This window comes from Papilio xuthus, unplaced genomic scaffold (genome assembly GCF_000836235.2).
Source record: "Papilio xuthus unplaced genomic scaffold, Pxut_1.1 DF826115.1, whole genome shotgun sequence".
Classification (NCBI taxonomy): domain Eukaryota; kingdom Metazoa; phylum Arthropoda; class Insecta; order Lepidoptera; family Papilionidae; genus Papilio; species Papilio xuthus.
Genome location: NW_013532534.1, coordinates 3,508,752 through 3,532,159, shown reverse-complemented (window position 1 = coordinate 3,532,159; position 23,408 = coordinate 3,508,752). Strand labels below are relative to the sequence as shown.

General features: G+C 31.4%; 1 protein-coding gene across 2 annotated transcripts in view; it reads left to right on the top strand.

The window, feature by feature from the left end:
* Bx (LIM domain-containing protein Beadex) overlaps positions 1-23,408 on the top strand; it is a 58,968-nt gene that overhangs the window by 7,222 nt on the left and 28,338 nt on the right. The gene's annotated exons all lie outside the window — the stretch shown is intronic.

The window sequence follows — 23,408 nt, the reverse complement described above, 5'->3', positions numbered from 1 at the left end:
TTCTATTCGACTCATTTTCATCTACACTTATTGTGCTTCAATTAATTTGTTTATATCTTCTATGCCATATAGTATAAGAGGTGGAGGTTTATTTTCTTTTTTCCTAGTGATATCAGAGGGGCCAGTCATATCTACGTCAGTCGATAAGGAGTTAAATCTATTTTCTAAAGAAATTTCTTTTGGCGGTGATTCCGATGAAACTTATTTACGACGAATTTTATTTAATTAAAGTCATTAAAAAGGTCTCACGGACACAAAACAAATTACAAACGTTTTGTCAAGAGACGTACAATAACAAATGTCTTAAACATTATTGTATTCATATTTATCTTTAGAAACTAAAGGAAAAATGTAAATCATTATCATAAAACTGTTAATTACATTTGTAAATGCATTGTAATGAAAATATGCAATCTAAAGAAAATGCAACAAAGTGCATTGGGAATTTTAATTGGCATAATTGAATCTATTCGGTTTATTCCGATCGATGTGTGGCTTTAATTATACCGACGTTGAATAATTTATTTAATAGTATTAAATGGACTGTGGGGTGATAGGAGTAGTGAATTAACATCTAATGGAACGATATTGGTTATTCAGTTGCCGGTTAACGCGTTGCTTGTACAAATTATTTTATTACAACTTTCTATAAATTTATCTATTGCGCGATTTATTTGATAATAATAGAAATAAGATTAAATTTGTCTGATAAATATTATTATTAAAAGTCGTTGGAAATTCTTAGTAACTTCGTTTTTCATTGATGAGTCGATTTCAATGACGAAAGACAGTGTAGTAATAAGTTTTATTATTCATTGCAAATAAAAAAGTAATATCGTGTTAACTTTATACGAAAGGTACTACGTGTGAAAAAATAGCTTAAGCATCTATGAGACATCTATAATTTTAGTAAAATTATAATTTTAAATTACATCGATTATTACAAAAGATGTCTCAAAACATAATCGAATACTATAACTGCAAAATAAATAAATGTCTTTTACATTAATGTGCATACAAAATATATTTTTTACAAATGAATTATTATAAATAACTTTTAAATTCATTTGTTTTAATTAAAAATTAAATTTAAATTAATATACAAATAATACAAAACACAAATTAGTATTTAAATTAGTCAATTAAAATTAAAAATAACCATGTAGGCGTTATGATAAGACATGATTCATTGTGTCTGTACTGAATAGTTATTGATAAAGTTTCCGGTTTAGAAAAAGCATTGTTATTTAATTAAACTAGTTTTCATTTCCGTTGTTTAATAGTATTGATAAAAAGTAAATGTTACATTAGACGTCATTCTCTTCAATATTTACATATGTATGTTATTAAAACGTCTAGTATAAGAATTTTATTAGTGAACTAACCGTCGACCGCGATTCCAACCGCGCGGAATTACAAAAAAAAAATAATTAGTAGCCTATGTGTTCTTCCAGACTATGTTCTATATCTATACCAAATTAGCCGTTCAGCCGTTCTGGAGATACCTTCAAACAAATATTCATTTAAACATTCACATTTATAATATTAGTAAGAAGTAAGATTAGTAAGATACGATAAATTCCTATTCAAAGTTTAAAACAGAATACGAGTTTTAATGTAAAAATCTTATATGAAAAAGTACATAGCCAATTATTGAGCGTTGTTAAGAAAAAAATATAGTGAAGTTGATTAAAGTTTTAGTTAAACATATAAAATAAATAAATGCAATTTGTTTGTAACTCAAAAGCATATTTTGGTTTATGTAGGGTTGTCAAAAAAACAAGAAATTCCGCCAGAAACATTACTCAATTGTAATACATGACAATTTCGTTCTTATCGTTTGTTCCAAACCTCAATGTTTTTTAATTTATTTTTCTAAGTTTATAGTTGGCTAAGTATCAAAGGAGCTATAAATACCCTGTTAATATTGAATAATAAATTATAATTGCACATTTGCGTTTAAACTTAGTATTAATTTATTGAGAGCCTAATTAAAAATAAATGCATTCACATTACTAGAAGCAGAATGGAGAAAAAATGAAGTTTTTAAGAGGTAATTTAATTAAGGACTGCTAGTAATACTAAGAAATTATGTCGATGAAAATAATGGAATTCCATATAAGAAAAACAGAAATAAAAAAAAAACCAGTGTTTATCGTCTCAACAAAAATGCATGACCGAAAATCTCCAAGAAGGTGGATTTTAATGATTATTTAAATAATGCAATGCTTTAAGTTCACAGAGTATAATCTGTGGCACAAAGTGACAGTTTTTTTACTCGTTTAAAAAGGTATGAGTATCGCGGGAGCGCGACACGGCTGTCCCAAAAGCTAATTAGAATCCCGTATCCGGCTTGTTTATTCTCTAATTAGCAAGTGGCTCATTAGAGCTACATCACTAGGCTAGAGAGAGCGGGCCAATGCTTCATTCGTTTTAATTATATACACTGCTTCTTGTCTTATAATTACCGGGCACAATTAAGGGACAACATTTTAATGCTTATCTTGTATATAATGGCTGTTTACAAAACGAATTAACGTTCGCTTCGGTTCTGTTCGGAAACTTTATTTACTTCAGCTTTTTCTGTACGCCTTTATCATCACATACTTTGGTTTTAAAGGAATACCACTATAATGATAGCTCTATTTTATTATATTGCTTAGCAACGTCGCAAAAGATTTTTACAATAGTCATCTATACTAATATTATAAAGAGGAAAGATTTGATTGTTTGTTTCTAATGGATAAGTTCCGAAACTACTGAACCGATTGGAAAAATTCTTACACTGGTGGTAACCTACGCTATCCCCGGTTGACATAGGCTATAATTTTGCTAGATTTAATTTTATATATGCGCGGGCGAAGTCACGGGAAATAGCTAATTATTAATATTGCAGCCTATCATGCTTATTGTTTTTAATTTACAATCGCTATCTCTGATGATTTTAAGGTTTTTTTTATCATTGTAATAAGATTTGATAAATGTAATTTATTACATTTTTTGCAAAACAATATGTGTCGTGTAGGCCTAGTATTTTGTTGCTTTATTAAATGAAAGATATTAGTGATTTTAATTGGCATAATACATCACTTTCATGCTAGTTAGTGTGTTGTGTTGTTGCTGTCAATTATAATATATTGTTTAGTCAGCCATGTTGTCGATTGGGCCGTTGAGGCCAAAAATTCCATGTATCAATTAATGGTTATGTCGTCTCCGCCATTCGTGAGTAACCAATTAGTAAATTATTATAGGAAAATAAAAGTACATCTTGCAAATTACACTATATTTTTATATCATTTATTATGAACTTTTTTTTGAGCGTCGGTGGCTCAGGAGTCAAACACTTGACTTGCAATCTGCAGGTCCTGGGTTCGAATCCCGCCATGTACCAATGTGATTTTCGATTTACATATGTACATTTATCCGACGTTCTTACGGTAAAGGAAAACATCGTGATCCAACCTGCACATATCTAAGAAGAAATTCAAAGATATGTGTGAAGTCAACCAACCCGCACATGGCCAGCGTGGTTAAGTATGGCCTAGTCAACCCTAACTTGGGGTAGGCTCCGAGTCCCTCGGTGGTGACGTATAGTGAGCTGATGATGATGATGATGATTGTTAATAATTTATTTTGAGTGCGTATGTGTGTGTGTTGTGTGTATTTGATGTGTGAAATATAATGTAAATAAAATATTAAAGTGTAATAGAATAACAATAAATAAATAGGTACACTACACACAATTTATACTCTGTAATAATATAATAAAGATTTTTGTCTACTACTAATAATAGCACATCCTTATTATCATCCTTAGCTTACTGTATACTGTAACCCTACCCTACCCTTAGTAAGAAGTGACACCTCCTCGAAATTAGACCGATTCTAATTTTTATTTTAAACCAAACCTTGTACGAAGAAGCTTACGATTATCGTATTGTTAACGCGTAATACTCACTTTGGCTCCGCATCGCTTACTGTGTGCCTTTAATATTCAAACTCTTTCGTATCTAATCATTCGCTCCGGTTTCACTTGTTTTTTTTTTAAGCATAGGAATAACAAATGAAATAATAGCCTAAATAACTGTCTGCTAGTCTTCTACGACTGTTTTTCGTTAAAAGAAACTTTAGTAGTTTTTCCGTGTATCGAGATAAATCATTTTTTCTCATTATGATATTAGCATATTCTATATAAAGATAACAATAGCTGACACAACATGGAACAGGTTGATGCATTTGCATTAATTAATTTTAGCTAATTAATAACCTGTTTTAATTAACGATGCTGTTAGGACAATTTAATCAGAGCTGATTGGTCCAGCGGTAGCCGGTATACTGGCCGGCGTGAGGTTTCACCTGCTATTATTAGATTTCGTTTAATTATGAATTTATGACAAACATTATTTGCGAAAATCAATTTATCGTACTTCGTTAATCTACACTTAATTATGAATCGGTGGAAAAGGGGAAAAATATAAACAGTGTGGAATTGTTTTTTTTTATAGAATAAGGTAAAATTCGCATCAATCGAAAGAGTTTATATGTCAGAACAAGTTTTTTTTTTAATTTACACTTAAAATATTTTAGTTAGGTTTTTATGTGGCAAAAAACATTGCTGTCCATTCATATTATGTATTTAAAAAATGTAACAGTATAATAAATAGAGACCTAGAATAATATTATATAGAAAATTTTTTTTTTGTTAATTTCAGTCATGAAGCATCGATTTTTATTCTTGTTGAATTTTTATGATAGTTTAATTAATTATTCATAATATTATAATAAATAGTTGTTTTAAATAGTCGTGATGATACTCCACATTTAAAGAATTGCAGACACACAGGGTTAACGGGCGCACTAATTGCTCCCCTACCCTGCCGGTCTTCTCTTCACCGCTCCACAAACAAATTAGCTAGAGAAATGGATGTCGACGCTGCGTTAGGGTTTTCGCTTAAAAAATCCTAATTACGATGTTACGTTCCCTTGTTTCATTCATATTTTTTTTCAATTTAATGAGTATCGTTTTAATGTTGTAGTTATCTTATATTTTGTAATAAATTGACTTTTGATATTATGTCCTTTAGCAAGATCTCCCTATTCGCGGGTTACGATTCAAAAATTTGCCCCGATCAATTTGTGGGATAACAATTTGTATGGAACCGTTGAGTTACTTTCCAAATTTTCAAATAAAAGTTAATTTGGGATAGTACAAAGGCACTCAATTTTTTTTAAATAATACTTTTATGGTTACTATTCTACGTTTGGTAACAAAAGGCGGAAAATATTCAGATTTTGTCAACATGGTAACACCTGTAACAAATACTTGTTTTATAAAAAAGCGAAGCGATAATGAAATGCAACTAATTTAAACAGGATATGCCGTCGGAAACCGTAAATAGAGATATATATTGCCGTGAATATTTGATTATTTTTAAGCGCGAATTTTGAATCCGCGGATAACGAAATTGCTAATAATCAGACTTTGTATATTATTAAAAGTTTTCTCCTAATAACTGTAATTAACAGTATTACAAATGTAATCATATTATTGAATAATAAATATTTTAATTGAATGTTGTCAAATTGAATAATAAATGAAGGAAAAAAATAATGATTTATCAAATTCTCATAGTAGATTGTGTTCATAAATAAATATATATTAAAAACGTCAGTTTCCATTAAGATAAAATTTATTCTAACATTTACCGTTATATTTCAGACATTAATATTTGCTAAGAATGTTTAATAGTTAAATAAATATTTAAAAAATAAACAACTTCTGCTGAAGTTGTAAAATGCTTTTTAATAATACAACTGTTATTGAATTATTCAAACTTTCGTGAGACATTATACTAAACTGATATAAAAACGGCTAAATACACACGTATATTCGTCCCGATGAAGGGCCCACGATGGGCTCGAAACTAGTCGGCGCCGCCACCGGACGAATATACGTGAGTGTTTAGCCGTTTTTATATCAGTTTAACATAACTGTTATTAAGCATACAAATAATAACGGACTGTCCGCAGAATCATTATTTACTGGTCATTTTACTTTTGATGTCTTACTAATATTATTAATGCAAAAGTTTAGATGGATGGATCGATGTTAGTTAGAAGGTATCTTCGGAACGTCTAAACGGATCTCGATGAAATTTAGCACAGATTTTAAAAATAGTCTGGAAGAACACATATGCTAATTATTATAATTTTTAATTTCGTACGAACAGATCAACGGGCGACAGCTAGTTAACCTATAACTTAATATATTGCGGTTTAAATATTAAGTAATTGTAGTGTGTACGAACCCTAAGGGATGTAGGGTCGCAAGTAATTAGGTTTCTGTTGGGGCATGTTTTTCAACGACGTCGCCTCTTCCTCTTGTTACTCATTTAATTACCGGCGACTGTCAGCGCCCGTATTCTTGCATAAATACGCGGCCAATGTCTTCATTTAACATCATTCGTGGTAAATTTAATTATACAATGATAAGATTCTTCAAATTAACTTGCACGCGGAGATGTATACTACATACAATAATTTTAATGTTTGGGATCCGAAAACTATGAGAACAGAACTGTGTTACGATATTTTGATAAACAAATCGAATTTAGAAATCAGAAGTTATCTTAACTGACCATAAATTCTCAGTATTAAATAATAAAAAACCTAAACATGTTTTATATTTAATATTTACAATATTTATTAAGATTTCGTGAGAAAAAATCAAATGTCTCTTGTTTTTCCCACGTTTTTGTTCATAAAAATATTTTATATAATGCTAGTAAATTCGATTTGCCTGCATATTTATGTATACTGTTAAATACTTATTTAATGCTATTATATTTGATAATTAAATTATTAAAGTAAACAAGTATTTGTATTAATATCATTGCATAATGATAATTAGCACGTTGTGTTAAAGTTCACATTTTTTCATTTTTATTTGTAATCAATCATATATACACTAGCTGTCGCCCGCGACACTGACCGCGCGAATAAAAAAAAAAACTTAACAAGTAGCCAATGTATTCTTCCAGACTGTTTTACATCTATGCCAAATTTCAGTTAAATACTTTGAGGAGTTCCGGAGGTACTTCCTAAGAAACATCATCTATTTATCCATCCCAACATTCGCATAAATAATATGAGAAAGATTGAGAAGCAGTGACGTATGACAGTTTTCAATTATTTGACTTAGTAAAAAATTATTTTTTAATGAATATCTTAAGGTACCAATATGACATTAATTTCTTTGTAACCCATTACTTTCCTAGCTGCTGTATTATTAAATAGATTTTCCGTTTTACTTCGATGATTAGATTATTTCTCTTTTCGAATGTCATCCGCTTCGATAGTACTCGGTTAACATTTTGAAAATAATTGAATTGAAACGGTATCAAAGGTAGAGAATATGACACAGGAGCACATCCAAAGCACGTAATTAGAAAGTCGTTTCGCATACTCCACTCATTAGGCGCGTCCCGTATGACAGTGTGCGATAACCCGCAGTGGCGTGACTAATGACGCAGCTCTGATATATTTGTTTGTCAATACTGCGACCATCCGACGGTATAGCATTCGCGGATCAATACAACTATCTTACTTCTTACTAATATTATAAATGCTAATGTTTGAAGGTATCTCCAGAACTGCTAATAATCTTGCTTAAATTTGACATATGTAGATGTAGAGCATACTCAAATGTTTTATAACCTCTGCGCAGACGGAATCGCGGGCGATAGCTAGTAATTCATATATCGTTAGTATTGATTATTATGCGTTGCTAGGATAGTTATAATTGATTGATTGTTATAGATGTAAAGTAATGACTACTGTTACTAACCAATCTTGGTAAGCAATTGCACATTCACGCACGATGTCACAAAACAATCGATCTATTCGTTCCATATGTATTGCTAGCTGTAACCCGCGACTCCGTTCGCGCGAATTTAAAAACTTAATTAGTAGCCTATGTGTTCTTCCAGGCTATGTTCTACATCTATGCTAAACAGCGAGAACCATGCAGCCGTTCTGGACCTTACAAACATCCATACATTCATTCAAAGATTTGCATTTATGATATTAGTAAGAACGATTCATGTTACTAATTCATGACTAAATAGCATTTCGTACTCTATTACGAAGTTTTTAATTTCCTTCCTAAGTTATTGATAAGTGTATTTACAAGATTTATTTACAATTAATCTTCTAGTAAGATTATTAAAAAAAAATTATGTCCTCGTATTTATTGTTCCTCCTAATGACACTTTTTTTGTACCAACAGATGTAAAGTTATGACATGACATTTTTAATACAGAATCAGTCGTCCAAGAACATGAAAATAAGTCGTTAATTTATTAAATTACAAATTGCTAAAATTCCCGAAACGAAATTCGTACACGAAAATTTAAATTAGTACCGTGAAATTTTAAACGCTAATAAAAGATTAAAGTGAAGGAAGCACTCAAATTATCTATACTTCCCGCAATTAAACTTGAATTAACTAACAAATAGGACAGTGTTAGAAAATAAGACTACATTATGACCGTCGCGAAAATATAATTTTGAACTATGATAAATTTTGCACTTCGCTGTACAAAATTTTTGAATTAACATTTTGTACTTATGCTTTAAATTACCTAAATTGTGAAACCCAAAAATAATTTTCAAGTACGACTTGTTACAGGCCAAAGTTTTCCAAATATACAAACTAAATTATCAGTGAAGGTTTTTTACTCGTAGAGATAAGTAGGACGATCTTCTAATGTTGTTTAATACCCATACTCATACTTATACTCATACGAATACTCATAATAATACTCATACGAATACTCATACTAACACTCATACTAATACTGATACTCATACTGATAATGAATTGTGATAGAACACATATTTAAATATTTTAGGATACGTATCTGTAATCGAAAAAACTATGAGTCCAACATCGAAACGCAAACAAAAAAAATTTGGCTTACAACACTGAATATGTGATTTCTAGGATAAGATATTCTTTAACGCTATAGGCTTCCATTGCGTCGATTCTCGTACAAATTCTTGTCATCCTTTTCTTTATTATTTGTAAAAACAGAGATAACAGTATTCATATATGTACTATTTTAATCATGCATTAAACTTATATAATTCTATAAATAATATTAACATATAATTAGAATATTAATTGGGCAGTAGGTACATAATACTGAAATAAATTTAAAAAATAATTAAGGTAATTTTGGAGGAAGGTGGAGGAAACAATATTTTCGATCGATTTCATCGTCTCCCTAATTGGTCTTACGCCGGCGGCTCGAATGCAAATACTCTGTTATTAGGCAGGTTAATTAAAGAGTTATCGGTCGTAATTAACCCGTTTCGGTACAGTTCGTGTGCCCATGGCTCGTATGAAACAACACTAATTAAGAAATTCCTCCTTCATTACCTCAATTAGATTTATTCACGTCTAGAACTAAAATAAGCATACGCTTCGACTTTTCAGTTATTGATTTTCGTGGGAGACTCAAAATAACAAGGCCAACATCTTTGTTAATTCAAACTGTAAAATTAAAACTACACGTTTAAGATGATTCAAATATTATTTTGAATTATATTTTGAGCAAATAACTGAAATGTAATACAAATATTATTTTACTAGCTTCGACTCTGTCCGCGCGGATTTAAAAAAAAAACTTAAGACTATATTTTACATCTGTGCAAAATTTCAGCGAAATCCGTTGAGCCGTTCCGGAGGTACCTTTGAACAAACATCCATCCATCTAAGCATTCGATATTAGTAAGATAGTAAGATGGTAACGTCAGGGCCTTGAAGCGAATGCTCTCTGAACTGCATTCTAGAGCAGGTTGTATTATTATGTGTTGTCGTTCAAAGAATCGACACTACGTCGACTCGAACATAAACGAGTTAAAAACAAAGAAATATTTTATCAGTTAAATTACTTAAATTTTTAAAAGTCCATAACGATAAGATAATGTCACAAAACGTCGGAACTCGTTAACAACGAAATTAACTTCCGATAGTAGTCAAATGTTGTTCAGGTAAATGAATGGAATGTCTGAAATGCGATTTGGTGAGATAGGCTACAGTTTCATGTACAATCATCAGCATCAATATGTATATATTTACAAAACTTTAAAATTTCTACAAGCCTTCAGTTTCAAAAATATGTATACATGTATCAATAACAACGTGCTGCGTGCAAGCCAATATTTGAAACGGAAGACAAGTTTCTGAACATCTGTAAGAGTATAAATGTTTATGCAGCTGACTGTACCTATAATTATCGTGAATTTTTTGCCTTTTTAGATAATGTACTATTTGTATTTGTAATTTGGCTTTGTATTCCGATGAATAAAAAAAATCTTAATTAAAGTAATTTTCGTTGAAATACAGTATGTGCGTTTTCTATGTCAATTTAAAATCTTAATATTTCTCAAATATTTAAGAGGTTGTAAACTTATAGAATAAAAAGTGTATGTTTATTACAACTATTTTTTTTTAATTTTTATTTATTAAAATATTAGCAGATTTAATGTAAATTTACTAATATTTCTTTTACCATTCCAACTAAGCTCTAGGCTTGTGCTAGGATATGGTTTACGACAATAGTCGAATGGCGGGATTCGAACCTCCGACCGTGTAATCGGAAATCCGTATCCTAAACCAACTATGAGCACTTTCATCAAGTAAATCCTTAGTTTCGATAGTTTCGATTCATTACATATAATTACATTAAAACTAATGAGATAAATGATAAGTTTAAATATAGTTTAGTATATAAACACGATAAATGGAATAAACATTTATAAATTAAGTTTCATAATTGTTATATTTAATCATGCAATTAAATATTTCATTGATAAGAGATATAATGTATTTAATTTATCGTTCTATGTGCTGTTGTCTTAATTACATTGACGTATATTATTTACATTCCTTATCACATTTAGTTATCTCTCTGAATATATATAATAGAGAAAATAACAATGTTATTATTTATGTTTAAAAATATAATTGGATAAACCAATCTAAAACGAATCGATATAAGATATTGATTCGTCATTATCAGCTCACTGCGTCCCAACTGAGGAGCTGGAAGCCTACTCTAAGTTAGGGGTGATTAGGCCATAGTTAACCACGCAGACAACGTGGTTGGTTGACTTCACACATATCATTGAAATTCTGCTTAAATAGGCAATTGATTCATGTTCCTTAATGATTAATAGTTCACTTGTTATATTTTTCAATTCAATATAAAGGAAGTTTATGTTGGAGTAAATTATGTTATGTAGAAGAGTAGCAAAGATTAGACTGGAGTAGGACCATTTTTAAAATACGGCTAGAAGTCTATCACTAGTCGCCTTCGTTTTTTTTTATAAGATAAACGAGCAGTGAGAACACCGAGGTGTTCATCGACGCCATGGACATCTGCAATACTATTAAATAAATACCGTTGTAATCATTAAAGTCAGAAAGGCAAGAATGAAATTGGTAAGAAGAGATATTGATAACCTCCGATCTCCATTATCATGTTTGCATCAACTAAAGTTTCAAGTGCTTGCCTATCATCGTCTCCTCGGAGCTTTTTCAATTTCAACGTCGATATGAAAAAAGTTAAACTTTTTACGGGCACTTATCTAAAGACGGTCACAGCGCCTATGTCACTAGACAGTTATGTATTCTTATCTACAAAACACTAATAAACTTGAAATATGTAAACATTAATGAGCTTTTGTTATCACTGAAGATAAGTTTCTTCAACTAATTAAGCTATGTAGAGTGATTTATCATAATTGTTTAAATTATCTTGTTTTTCGTTAAATTTAAATTCCATTTTTGAAAATGGAATTCAAAATATTTAAAAACGACAACATTTTTTTTACGCTTATTTTTTTCTGGTATTCAATAATTTAGGCCTATTTATTTCTCAAACTGTAGAGATGGCGCATCAAAAAATGAGGCCTTCCATTTATTGGCTATTTAGCTTTGAGTGTTCTCAAAGTACGACCAAACTTCGTAACGATGCCATCGGTTAGCGAATTTTATGCAAATTCTGTCAACTTAACATTAAGTAGGGGAACAAACTGCGTCCACTTTTTACTACTTTGGTTTCGTGAGCCGCATTTTGTATGGCCAATTTTTTTGTACTGTTTTGTACAACCAATTTTTGACAGTACTCCGTTGATTTTATAAAAAGTAATAAAAAAAATAAAAATCATTTCGAGATTTGAAACTAGAAGCAAGAAACTTTTCGTAATAATCTTACTAATATTATAGATGCGAAAGTACAGATGGATTGATGGATGTTTGTTACTAGGTATCTTCCGAACGGTTATGTGCAAGTGAAATTTGGAATAGATGTAGAACATAATCTGGAAGAACCAATACTTATTAAGTTATTTAGATAAGTGTGTCTGGCGACATCTAGTACGTGGATAAATAACTATCTGATTTTTCCGAAATGCGGTAGTTTATTGACATTTAGATGTCATGTGAACCCAAAATCATCGTTAGAAATTTCTAGCAGTTCTTAACTACACTATCATTGTGAAGATGAAAATATTCATATTGACGTCACATTATAAATATCTACAGATAGCTGTTGTTTATAAAAAGAAAGCCGCGCCTACATAGAGTCACAACGAAAACGACCAATCAAAACTATACAATCGTATGTTTTGTTTGACCCCAAGTTCTTATCAAATGAATGAAGATTTGTTTTCGTTCTCCAAGTAGGCGCAAGTTAGTATGATCTGGATGTATCTTTATTGTTACGAACTGTTATAAATTAATGTCACAGTTGACACGCGCTATTTTTAAATGCGTATTGACGTAAAGTTGGAGGTCGATAGCGGAATATCAGGCGAGCAAAATAATACGTTAAACTATAAGATATGGCGTAGTGCTATTTAAATTAATCACTCACTTTTGATATTACGAAGTCGGATTATATTAATGACTTATGGGAGCTGTGTTAAAATATGGAAAATCAAAAATGTCGAAAGTAACCAAAGTTTGATGATCACAGAATTAAACTATTATGAAACAAATAGTTTTGCAATTTTTTTAAATAAGTAATAGACTCGAACAAGCGACAAACGCTTAAAGTTTTGTTCTATTTATCATATTTAATTACTTACGTTTAATTTTATTTATTGTTGATGTGTTTTAAGAAATAATTTTGAAGTATTTAGTAAAATTAAATAAATATTTATTTTTCATTCATTCTCTTATTTGGTTGGCTGTAAAAAATAAGCTAAAACTTTATATGCTGTCTCTTAGTGGGTGGAGCTAAGCGACTGGTTGGAAAAAATTGCACGAAAGAGGTTTTATTGCGTTCGCAGTATTCGAATGTAATCTGTGACGTTGATTCGCAACGAGGTTAATACCCTCCTCGCAGAAAGTGCTCATTTCCTCTGATGGTGAGCACTTCATTCGCAGAGTAGCAAACACGGCCGTGTAATGAACGGGCACCGGGCACCGGGCATTGCGTCCAGCACGGCAATTTGAACGTTCAGTGGGCCGGCGCGCACCAACTGCCCTCGAAATTGCTATACCGCTCTGCCCTAAGTAATCATTACCTTCTTGACGTGTGTGACAATAATTATTTAGATCCAACCTATTAATAAACAAAAAAAAATAATATTTTACTCTTAAAATATTATTTTTTTGTTTATTAATAGGTTTACAAACATCAATTCCAAATTTGTGACTAAAGGAGTTTAGATTATTTCCAAAATTAAATACGTCACATAATTGAAAATAATAAAACACTTATTGCTTTAATGATGATTTGCCAAATAATTACCAATGTATTATGTAATACATAAGTATTATATAACGCATGATTCGAGACTTTATAATCTAATAATGACTTATCAATTAATATATCAAATGCTTTGTTCTATGCGTTGTCAAAGTATAGCAAAGTAACCTTATGGTAAATTAAAAACTACAACCATAAAAAAGTATGTTCAGCATTCCACGTACCATCAAACAAGAACAATTAAATTCTAACGGGAACATAACACCAACAATACGATTACAGGCGACGCGGCTTTGAAAAAAACGCTAAACTGTCGAAAGAGTATATGTATGGAAGCTATGCATTTCAAAGCGGACTGTTGGCTTGTGTATGCGCTAATGATTGTTACCGTGCAGTGTCGACTTTCAATTTAGCAGAATTAATAACACCTCAACTCGACCCCTTTGCGAAACAAGTGTCGAGTTTGCAATTTTATTGCATACAAAGACAACTCTACATATGCATTTGTGTTAACACATATTGTCATCTCTGACATTTCCTTTGAAAAAACAGAGACAACATTATATTATTGGAGTTGAATTTGGAGGTTAGGTCACACGTGTGTACTTTTGACATGTTGTGATGATAAATCGTTTTTAGTAGAGCAATAAATAATTGGTCACGTATTTGTTGTGTTCGATTTAAATCACAATTCATTTGTCGTTAGCAGAACCAGTACATAAAATACAAATAATCGAATTGTGGTCAAGCGCTAGCTTATAAAACGTAAAAAAAAAGAATTCAGTAATTCCGTACGTGAAAATTTCTTCTTGACCAAAGATAGCGGCTATGTTTATTTGCACAAGCATAGAAGTATAAAATTAAACTTTCATTGGACTTTATTTAATTTTTACCGTCTTTTACTATTCGTTGATTTATTTTTAATATTCATAGCGTCAATTCTAGGCGTTATGTAAATTCTATTTTATTTTATTATCTTGGTTATAAATAATAATAGATTTTATTAAAAATACAAAATTACGATTTAATAGTCATTTCCCTTTCGAGTAGGACGATAATTAATTAATGCTTTGACGCTATCCTTAGTACGTCAGTATTTAGGATTGGTGGATTAATAACGAACATTTCCGGGAACTAGTCGTCGGCTACGACATAATATCGACGTTGTTTATCGGCGCTGTATCTATCTGTTCGTCAAACAAGTCGCCGGCAGACAGGACGTCGTCCAAATTAGAACGCTAACCCGAGCATAGGGAGCCGCCAATTTGCGTTTCGCCAGCACCACTGCGCTATCCATCTATTATTGAAATGAAGTACGTTGGGTTCCTTTCATTTTATGTTACACGAATTCTGAGTATTGATAGAAATATTATTCCATCAAATAATAATAATAAAACGATACACTCTCGTTTGGTAGGCAAGGATTATAAATTTGAATCATAAATGAATAAAACGAACATATAAAAATATTAATAGTTTAGTTTATAGGCCCATGTACTTTTACAATAACAGTAGTAGATACTAACAACAACATCTGTCGCACTAATGGGCTATCTCGATGCAATACTACGACTTCTAAGAAGACAAGCGTAAAGTGGAAGTGATTCGTCTGTTAAATGTGGACTCCGGAGACCAAATTTTAGGCCTTTTTTATCATGACAAAAGAAAATGTTGGATACCTTTATTAAAAATCTGCGAAGGCTTGCTTACATGTTATTGTCTCCAGTCTCGCACAATGTGTTAGTTAAAAGTCAGAGGTGCCCGTGTGAGTGTGGAGATTCAATTAAGGCCGTGCATTCATCATCGAAGCCGACAAATGGCGCAGACTTGTTATGCCAACGGTTGTTTGAGAACTATTACGCGTCGAACCCTTACACTTTATTTTTTTTTATTTATCAAAAATGCAATCTTTTATAGGGGTCATTCTAAATTTAAACCCACGTAAATCAATAAGATTTTGCAATAAATATTGGGATTTTGTACATCAAATTTTTTTAATTTTTATTTCGATCCGAAATATGAACTATACGAACTATTCAGGTACCAGTTAGAAAAAACGTAATATTTCTAGGAAATAAAAAAAAGTTATTAAAGTGATTCGTGGAAATAAAAAATACTTTTTACTAGAAACATACCGATTGCGGCTGAAGTATCGGGCAAATTGAATTTCCTAGTATTTACAGAAAGCATTGGTTTAGAAGAATGCATAATGGCCGGAAAAATGTCAACCGTAAGTGTATTAAAGTTGGGGCTGCGCTGCGTGCCGCCGCTGATGTATGGCCGCGGTCGGCAAATTGAAAACAGTAGCAAATGGCCCGATCGCCGCGCGGTGCCTTCCACATTGGATACATTTTTTGTGAATCCTTTTTCTCACTATTTAGTAAAAATAATATTTAAATAATGAGTTTTGGTTATGTTTATTTAGAACCAGTAAGGATATTAATTTATTTATATATTAAAATAATAATAATGATAAACTAAAATATTTTCAATATAGTTGTGCTTTACTTTAATAATTACATACAAAGGAAAGTAGTTGTTTTATTGCAATTGTAATTTATATTACACGATATGAAAACAATGCGACCAATGTGGAACGACCCCTCCATTAGAATTGTATTCAATATAAAGCTCCGTTCGCGCAGAAAATGGTCGCTCAACGCGTTCGCTTAGGAAGTCCTACTTTAAAAATATATTGCATGATATTAATTTAAACTATTGATAAAACTCTACAGATTGTTCTTAAAGTTATTCTCTAACAATCTTTATAAATTTCATACTTCTTCGTATGTTTGTTTTTTTATCAATACGTCTTCCTGGAATCGATTTGTTTCCCTATACAATGTCAATAAAATACTATGAGTAACGTTCTTTATTTACGTAAGCATGCAATTATGTTTTATCAATGTATCAAAACATCACAATGTTATTGTTTCTACGTACGACTTGAGCAAATCTTATCAATACCAAGAATTACCATTCACTGTAAACAGATTCAACAGAACTCTTGTTGGGAAGGGAAAAGAAAACACCGCAAGGGGTGTGTGTCCCTCACAAATAGTTAGATTATATAAATAAGGCGCTCTGAACAGTTTAGGTGATAGCAATCTGCGGCCGGACGCAGGATGGGATCGTCTCGTTCAAATTGAGTGGGGCTTTACGTATTTTTTCCTTACAGTCCTCACGCAAATTTGACATTGTTTCAACCCTAACCAAAGGGCCAGAGGTTCTCAAACTTATATTTTATTTATTAATTTTAATATTAGTTTTATAAAAATAAATTAAGTATATTTATAGTTTAGTTTTGTTTGTAAAAAAATTGCCATGACATAACACTAACAATGAGTGTTAAATCAAAGGGTCTATTACGAATATTTGCGATATGAGTTTTTGCAACGTCATGAACAATATACGTTAAAATTTGTATGACATTTGTCGTTGTAGCTTACTTCCGTTAGGGTACAAATCTAATACAAATTTTATCGATGATGTTACCAATTTTTTTCTCACAAATTTTCAAGCTAGGCCATTTGATTTTATTATCATTCATCTCCATACTTTGTAACTGCAATGTGAAGCTTAAAATAAAAATAAGAGTAATCAAGTAATATGCTTGTAGGGTATCACTTTCAAGTAATTTTAATATGTTATTGGATTATAAGACGACGTTGTCGCTTGTAAGGAATATTCTGCGGTCGGCTTGCGGAGCAGTGTGGGTAAGGCGATATAGGCGGGACGCGTCATCGCCCACGGCCAACTGGCTAAAGTTACGTTTCTATCCAGTTTACTGATACGATACAAATTGAGCCGTCGACACTCGATACGTGTTAGTGATTTGTTGCTACATACTTTTAATTATTATAACGTCCTTCATCTTTATTTTTATACAAATCTCAGTACCATATTACATTTAAGCTATGTTCGTTATTATTTGGTTAAGGCTTGTCTATAGAAAAAATCGTAACAATTGGATCTTTTTTTAGTCTAGTCTGTTTCTATGTAAATGTAAAATTTTCGTTGAGAAATCCTTACAAAATAAGAAATGCAATCTCTAGAAAGAATCAAACGAATTACGGAGCATCAGTGTCCAATCCAAACGTTTGTAGCAGGGCATACGCACGAGCGGGGCTGGGGGCCAATCAGCCAAACTAGCAACACAGATGCCTATCTGTAAACTTTCACATTCAAAGATTTGTTTCTCGAGATTAAATCAAAGGCGAATTACAGTAGCGAAAAAGAAATATAGCGAGCGTCCGGTGCGGGCGGGGTGTCCCGCTGAAATTGCTTTTCAATCCCTCGGACTTTGGACTTGTAAAGAAGTTATTACCTTCCGAGGAGATAGCGCGGGTCCGGCGATACGGATATATGTCTTTTTCATATGTAATATTCCTTTTTCGCGTTTTATTAATGGAAAATGTTTCGTGGGACACTGCGGCCGGCTCTCGCCTACGATATTAAAAAAGCCTTTTTACAATACACACTGTATTTTCGACTGCCACCTTTTTGATAATATAAGAATAAAATATGTGCAATACCGGATTAAATTTAAACATTTTTGAATACAAAACAATACTTATATTACTTTTTACTGTATAAAATTTAAAAACAACAAAACTGGGTAGTTTGAATTATTAACAAAAAAAATATGTAATGAAATAGTTTTGACGTAAAGCCATAATAAATTAGTTATTAATATCAGCCTTCCCTATTGTAGTTAGTCGGTATTGTGTAGGTTACCTGTGTTCTCTGTCCGTTTAATAATGATGCCTACTCTAATTAAGTCCACTACACCAATGTTTGGAATTAATTAGTGTATTGTTTAATTGGCATCTCTTGTTATCTGTTTGTTTGGATTATTTATTCATTAGTGGTGTTTGTGACAGTGGCTGTTAAGGTATAATGTTTCCATGAATGCCTTTGTTTAAATAATTGTTATTTTAATAGACGACTCAATTGTTTTTTTTTGTGGGGTGACTTTTTTTTAGTAAAGAGATTTTGATACGAAATATAAACATGTATTTTTTTTAATTCAAATAAGTATAATGAAAATAAAAAGTGCTTATTTTTTATCGAATAATTTCTGACTTATTGAATAAAATTGCTTGCCCACCGTATCATTCAACTCATGTCATACACAATTAAAAATTGTTGTAAGAGAGAAGTAACCATGCGTTGTCAGAGACAGGGCCGCTGGTGACGTCACGCGCAGGGCCGCCGACAATGCGGGCCGCAGCGCGTGTGGCTTGATTACACCTGTCCGTCACGATTAATAGAATATTGTGTGTGATTCAAATTGAATTAGCCCACCATTGTGGAATTACCCGTGTATGTTTCGTACGGAGTATTGCTTTTGAATATTTAGTAGCCAATTTAGATCTAGTTGGCATTGTGATTTGACGGCAGGACAAATGCTTCTCAGGACGTTTGAGGATATAATAATTTGAATATTAAAATTAATAATAAAAATGTAGTTACAAGTTTTTTAGAATTGTTTTAATAGTTGCTCTATCGACATAATTCTATACCTTTTTATTGAAAAAAAAACAGACTATAATACAGTGGCATATATATAATCGTCGTTCGTATAATCATTATGTAAAAATCTTTATACACTGAATTTACAATATTAGTTTACCTGCATTTTTTATGGGAAAGGACTTTGTATTTATATATTTAATGTTTAAATATTTACCTTCGTTATAGACCCCCGTGGTTTTTACGGCTATTTGACCACGAATATGTTCCGTTGATGGTTCAATATTTGCTTGGCACATTATAAAACACGGATGGTTAGGCCGTCGATGTTTGGCCAGCTGTCGTACCGTACTTTAGCAGAACTTAACCGACTGTATGAATGAGTATTGGAGCCTAAACCATTTTTTATTTTATATTATAAATGCGAAAATTTAGATGGATGGATGCTTGTTAGAAGGTATCTGCAGAACGGAACAACGGACCTTGTTTGGCACAGATGTAGAACATAGTCTGGAAGAACATATGCTACTTATTGAGTTTTTTTTTTAATTCCGTGTACATGGACTCCCGGGCAACAGTTAGTAAGACAATATTTTAACTCGTAATAAATTTAAATTTCTCGTTAAGCATATTTTATATATAATAATATAAGATAAACAATTTTAATGATAATATTTCGAAGCACCCACGCTAGATAATAATCGAGGAAAGGCGTTAGAAGGATCGCGTGTAACAGTATACGCCTGTTAGACTAATTTAGGTGGAAGATCATCCTCGTAATTAATCCACTTAGAAGCAACCCACGCGGGAGAGTTGCTTTGAAACTGGATGCTTTGCTTGCCTCTTGCAGTTTCAGACTTCGGGCCTATTATCTCTCTTACTTGTAGTGTTTATTAAAGGTGTTTTGTTGCATGTAGACTGTTTAAATTCTTGTTTAAAGGGGTATGTTGTTTTTTAGATGAAGAGTTTATGGTTTTATTTTCATCGTGCGGTAATAAAAAAAGCGAAAATAGTAGTCTATGTGTACTCCCGGACTATGCTGTACATGTATGCCAAATTGTGGAGATACATTCTAATAAACATCCATCCATAAATCCAAACATTCGCATATATAATATCAGATTATGATGGCTAATCTTGCGTCATTATTTATTATGTGAAATAAAAAAAAATATAGTAATTAGTAGTTGAATATACTTTAATATATTTCTTTCTAAGCAATGAGTTCATACATTGATGTAATAGAAATGCATTTAATATTCAATATAACTGTCAAAGAATTATAGATCGTAAGTCTATATGCATAAAGAAGAAAATCGGTAATCACTTCAAATGTGGTATTCGTTCACACCATAAAGTGCGAGTAATGCAATAGCACTGTCACACAACGAGCTATTGTGCGAATGATTCGCTGCAAAATAAAAACATGCGACGACCATTTTTTGTGAACCCTACTCGTACGTATTAAATAGTACCTTTGGAGGGTACAACTTAAATTGTCTGATTAAATTCTTTCATAACAGAATTTGGAGCTCTGTGAATACTTGAATGATGAACCGAACGAACGATTGTTCGCGAAGTTGAATATTGACCATTATGTGTACATTAAAATAATAATACTTAGGAATAATTTATATTTTTTATGATTTACAAAGATCGTGTTATAACAATAAGTAGTTTTATTTCTATAAGAAGTAAAGTCTATTAGCACCATAAAAAAACTTCTACCTCGTCCGTGCGGTGTTTAAAAAACATTATAGTAGTCTATTCGTTCTTCTCGACTATGTCTTACGTCTTAGAAAAATTTGATAGAGATCCAATAAGCTGTTTTGGAAATCCATACTAACAAACATACATCCATCCAAATTTTCGCATTTATAATACTAGTATGCAAAATAATAGTATGAGTAGTATGTACAACAAAAAACAAAAACCATTAAAATAGATAATTAAGGTTCCGTACCTCATAGTAAAAAAACGTAACCCTTATAGGATAACTTTGTTGTCTGTCTGTCTGTCAAACCCTTATTCTCAAAAACGCGTGAAGATATCAAGCTGGATTTTTTTTGTAATTTTTAACTTTATAATGATTTATTAACGTCACACATTTTCAGGAAAATTGTATTTTAATTGGGGGAAATCAAATTTATTCGGTTACTAATTGCCAAGATCGAATCAGAGCGGTTGACATAGCTTCATGGTTTGGGACACGCATCATTATATTGAAATATCGGATTGATACCATAATAATTGTATAACTATTATTTTAAAACAAAATTAATAAGAAAACGAATAAAAAAAAATCTTTTCTTAAAGAAAAAACGTCACGGATAACTTTGAACGCGGACTGTATTATTAAATTGCTGCCATTACTTTAATTTGTAATACATTTGAACTTATACAGGCACGCACACACGCACACACATACACAAACTGTTTGTTTAATTGTATAAGTGTATTCATTTTTAATAATAAATAAATAAATTAAAAAAATGGAACGCACGCTTTTATTTACGTTTGATAAATATAAAATAAGGGCTGTATTAGTATAAATTAGGTATAACCAATGATCTGCGGTTTAATTAATAATTCTGTTATTCATTACAGTGTTATTTAGTTTTCCTTTTATGAAACTGACCAATTACTGTTAATTATTAAAAAGGGTCTTGACAGACAGACGGACGGACAACAAAGTGATATAAGGGTTTTTTTTCCTATGAGGTACGGAACCCCAAAAATGACAATGTGAACCCACATTATACTTACAATTATTGACGACTGGATTAATAAGCGACTTACTTAAGACTTAATTGCAACTCAAAGGCTTCAAGACAATTGCCTCTTTACATACGAAGACTTTCAAGAAGTTACTAATCCTCTTACACTTGAAGGCTTTCATTTACTTTTGTAATGCTTAATTGAATTTAAAAAAGCTAAATGTATTTTTGTTTACACTAGCTGTCGCCCGCGAAACCGTCCGTGCGGAATTAAAAAAAAACTTAATAGCATATGAGTTCCTCCAGACTATGATCTACATCTATGCCTAATTTCAGCGAGATTCATGGAGCTGTTATGGAGATATCTTGTAACAAACATCCATCCATCTATTCAAATGATCGTATTTAATATTAGTAAGATTGTAAAGATTTCAGGTTTTTTTACGTGTATAGTAATAGCATTAGAATATGGCAGGAATTATCCGAAATTAATAATATTTAATTAAGTATTCAAAACTTAACTTATCATACGCAATATATGTTAGCTACTGTTATTAAATTCTTAGTCATATTTATCACTTTAAGTCGCAAGTTATAATATAAAAAGCAAGAACAGAGATCTTATTATCTCGTCATAAGTATATGCAATATATAGACAGTCATCCAAAACCGCATAGGTTAGGCGTAGCACCAATAATACGTTCAATTAATTAGCTGGCCGAGTGACGCGTTCGATGCACTTACCTAATTAACGTCCCAGAACCGGGCCAACAATATTGCTGTTATTATAATACCGCTGGCTGCCACTGATTGACTCGTGCACTAACAATGTAATCTAATTGAAGTAATGACCGCACCTGCTAATAATAAAATATTCAATGTTCTAAATTCAAATACCAGTATTTTTAATTCAAGAGCAACATTTTAAATTTTTATGGCGTTATATCTCAAATATGCACAAATGTTTTAATTTTGATGAATCTAATTTTTTAATCACAATGAAATTTTAATTTTATTTCTTTTTTTTTAAATAAAAGTGGTTAAATATTTTTCGATTTAAAGGTCACTACTTAATTTGTTTTTTGGTTTTTATTAAATCAAGGTTATTAAAACGGTAATCAATAACCAGTCATTAAATTAAAATAATTGCAGAACAAGTAAAATACATTACAATCAATTATAATAACTACATAAAAATACAAAAAAAAAGTTTATATCTGGCAGAATTGTTACGAACCTTTTTCTGTTCTTTAGAAATAAAAGATACAAAAAATCATAAAAGGAAAAAAGCGTAGCATTCGAAATTCAAAGTTTCGCATTGCACTTGATACGTTTATATGAATGGTGTTAGATAATAAAAACAAGTCCTGTATATAATGTCAATAGCTCGCCGTGGAACAGCGAAATTTAAGAGGAACGGGGAGCAATTTAG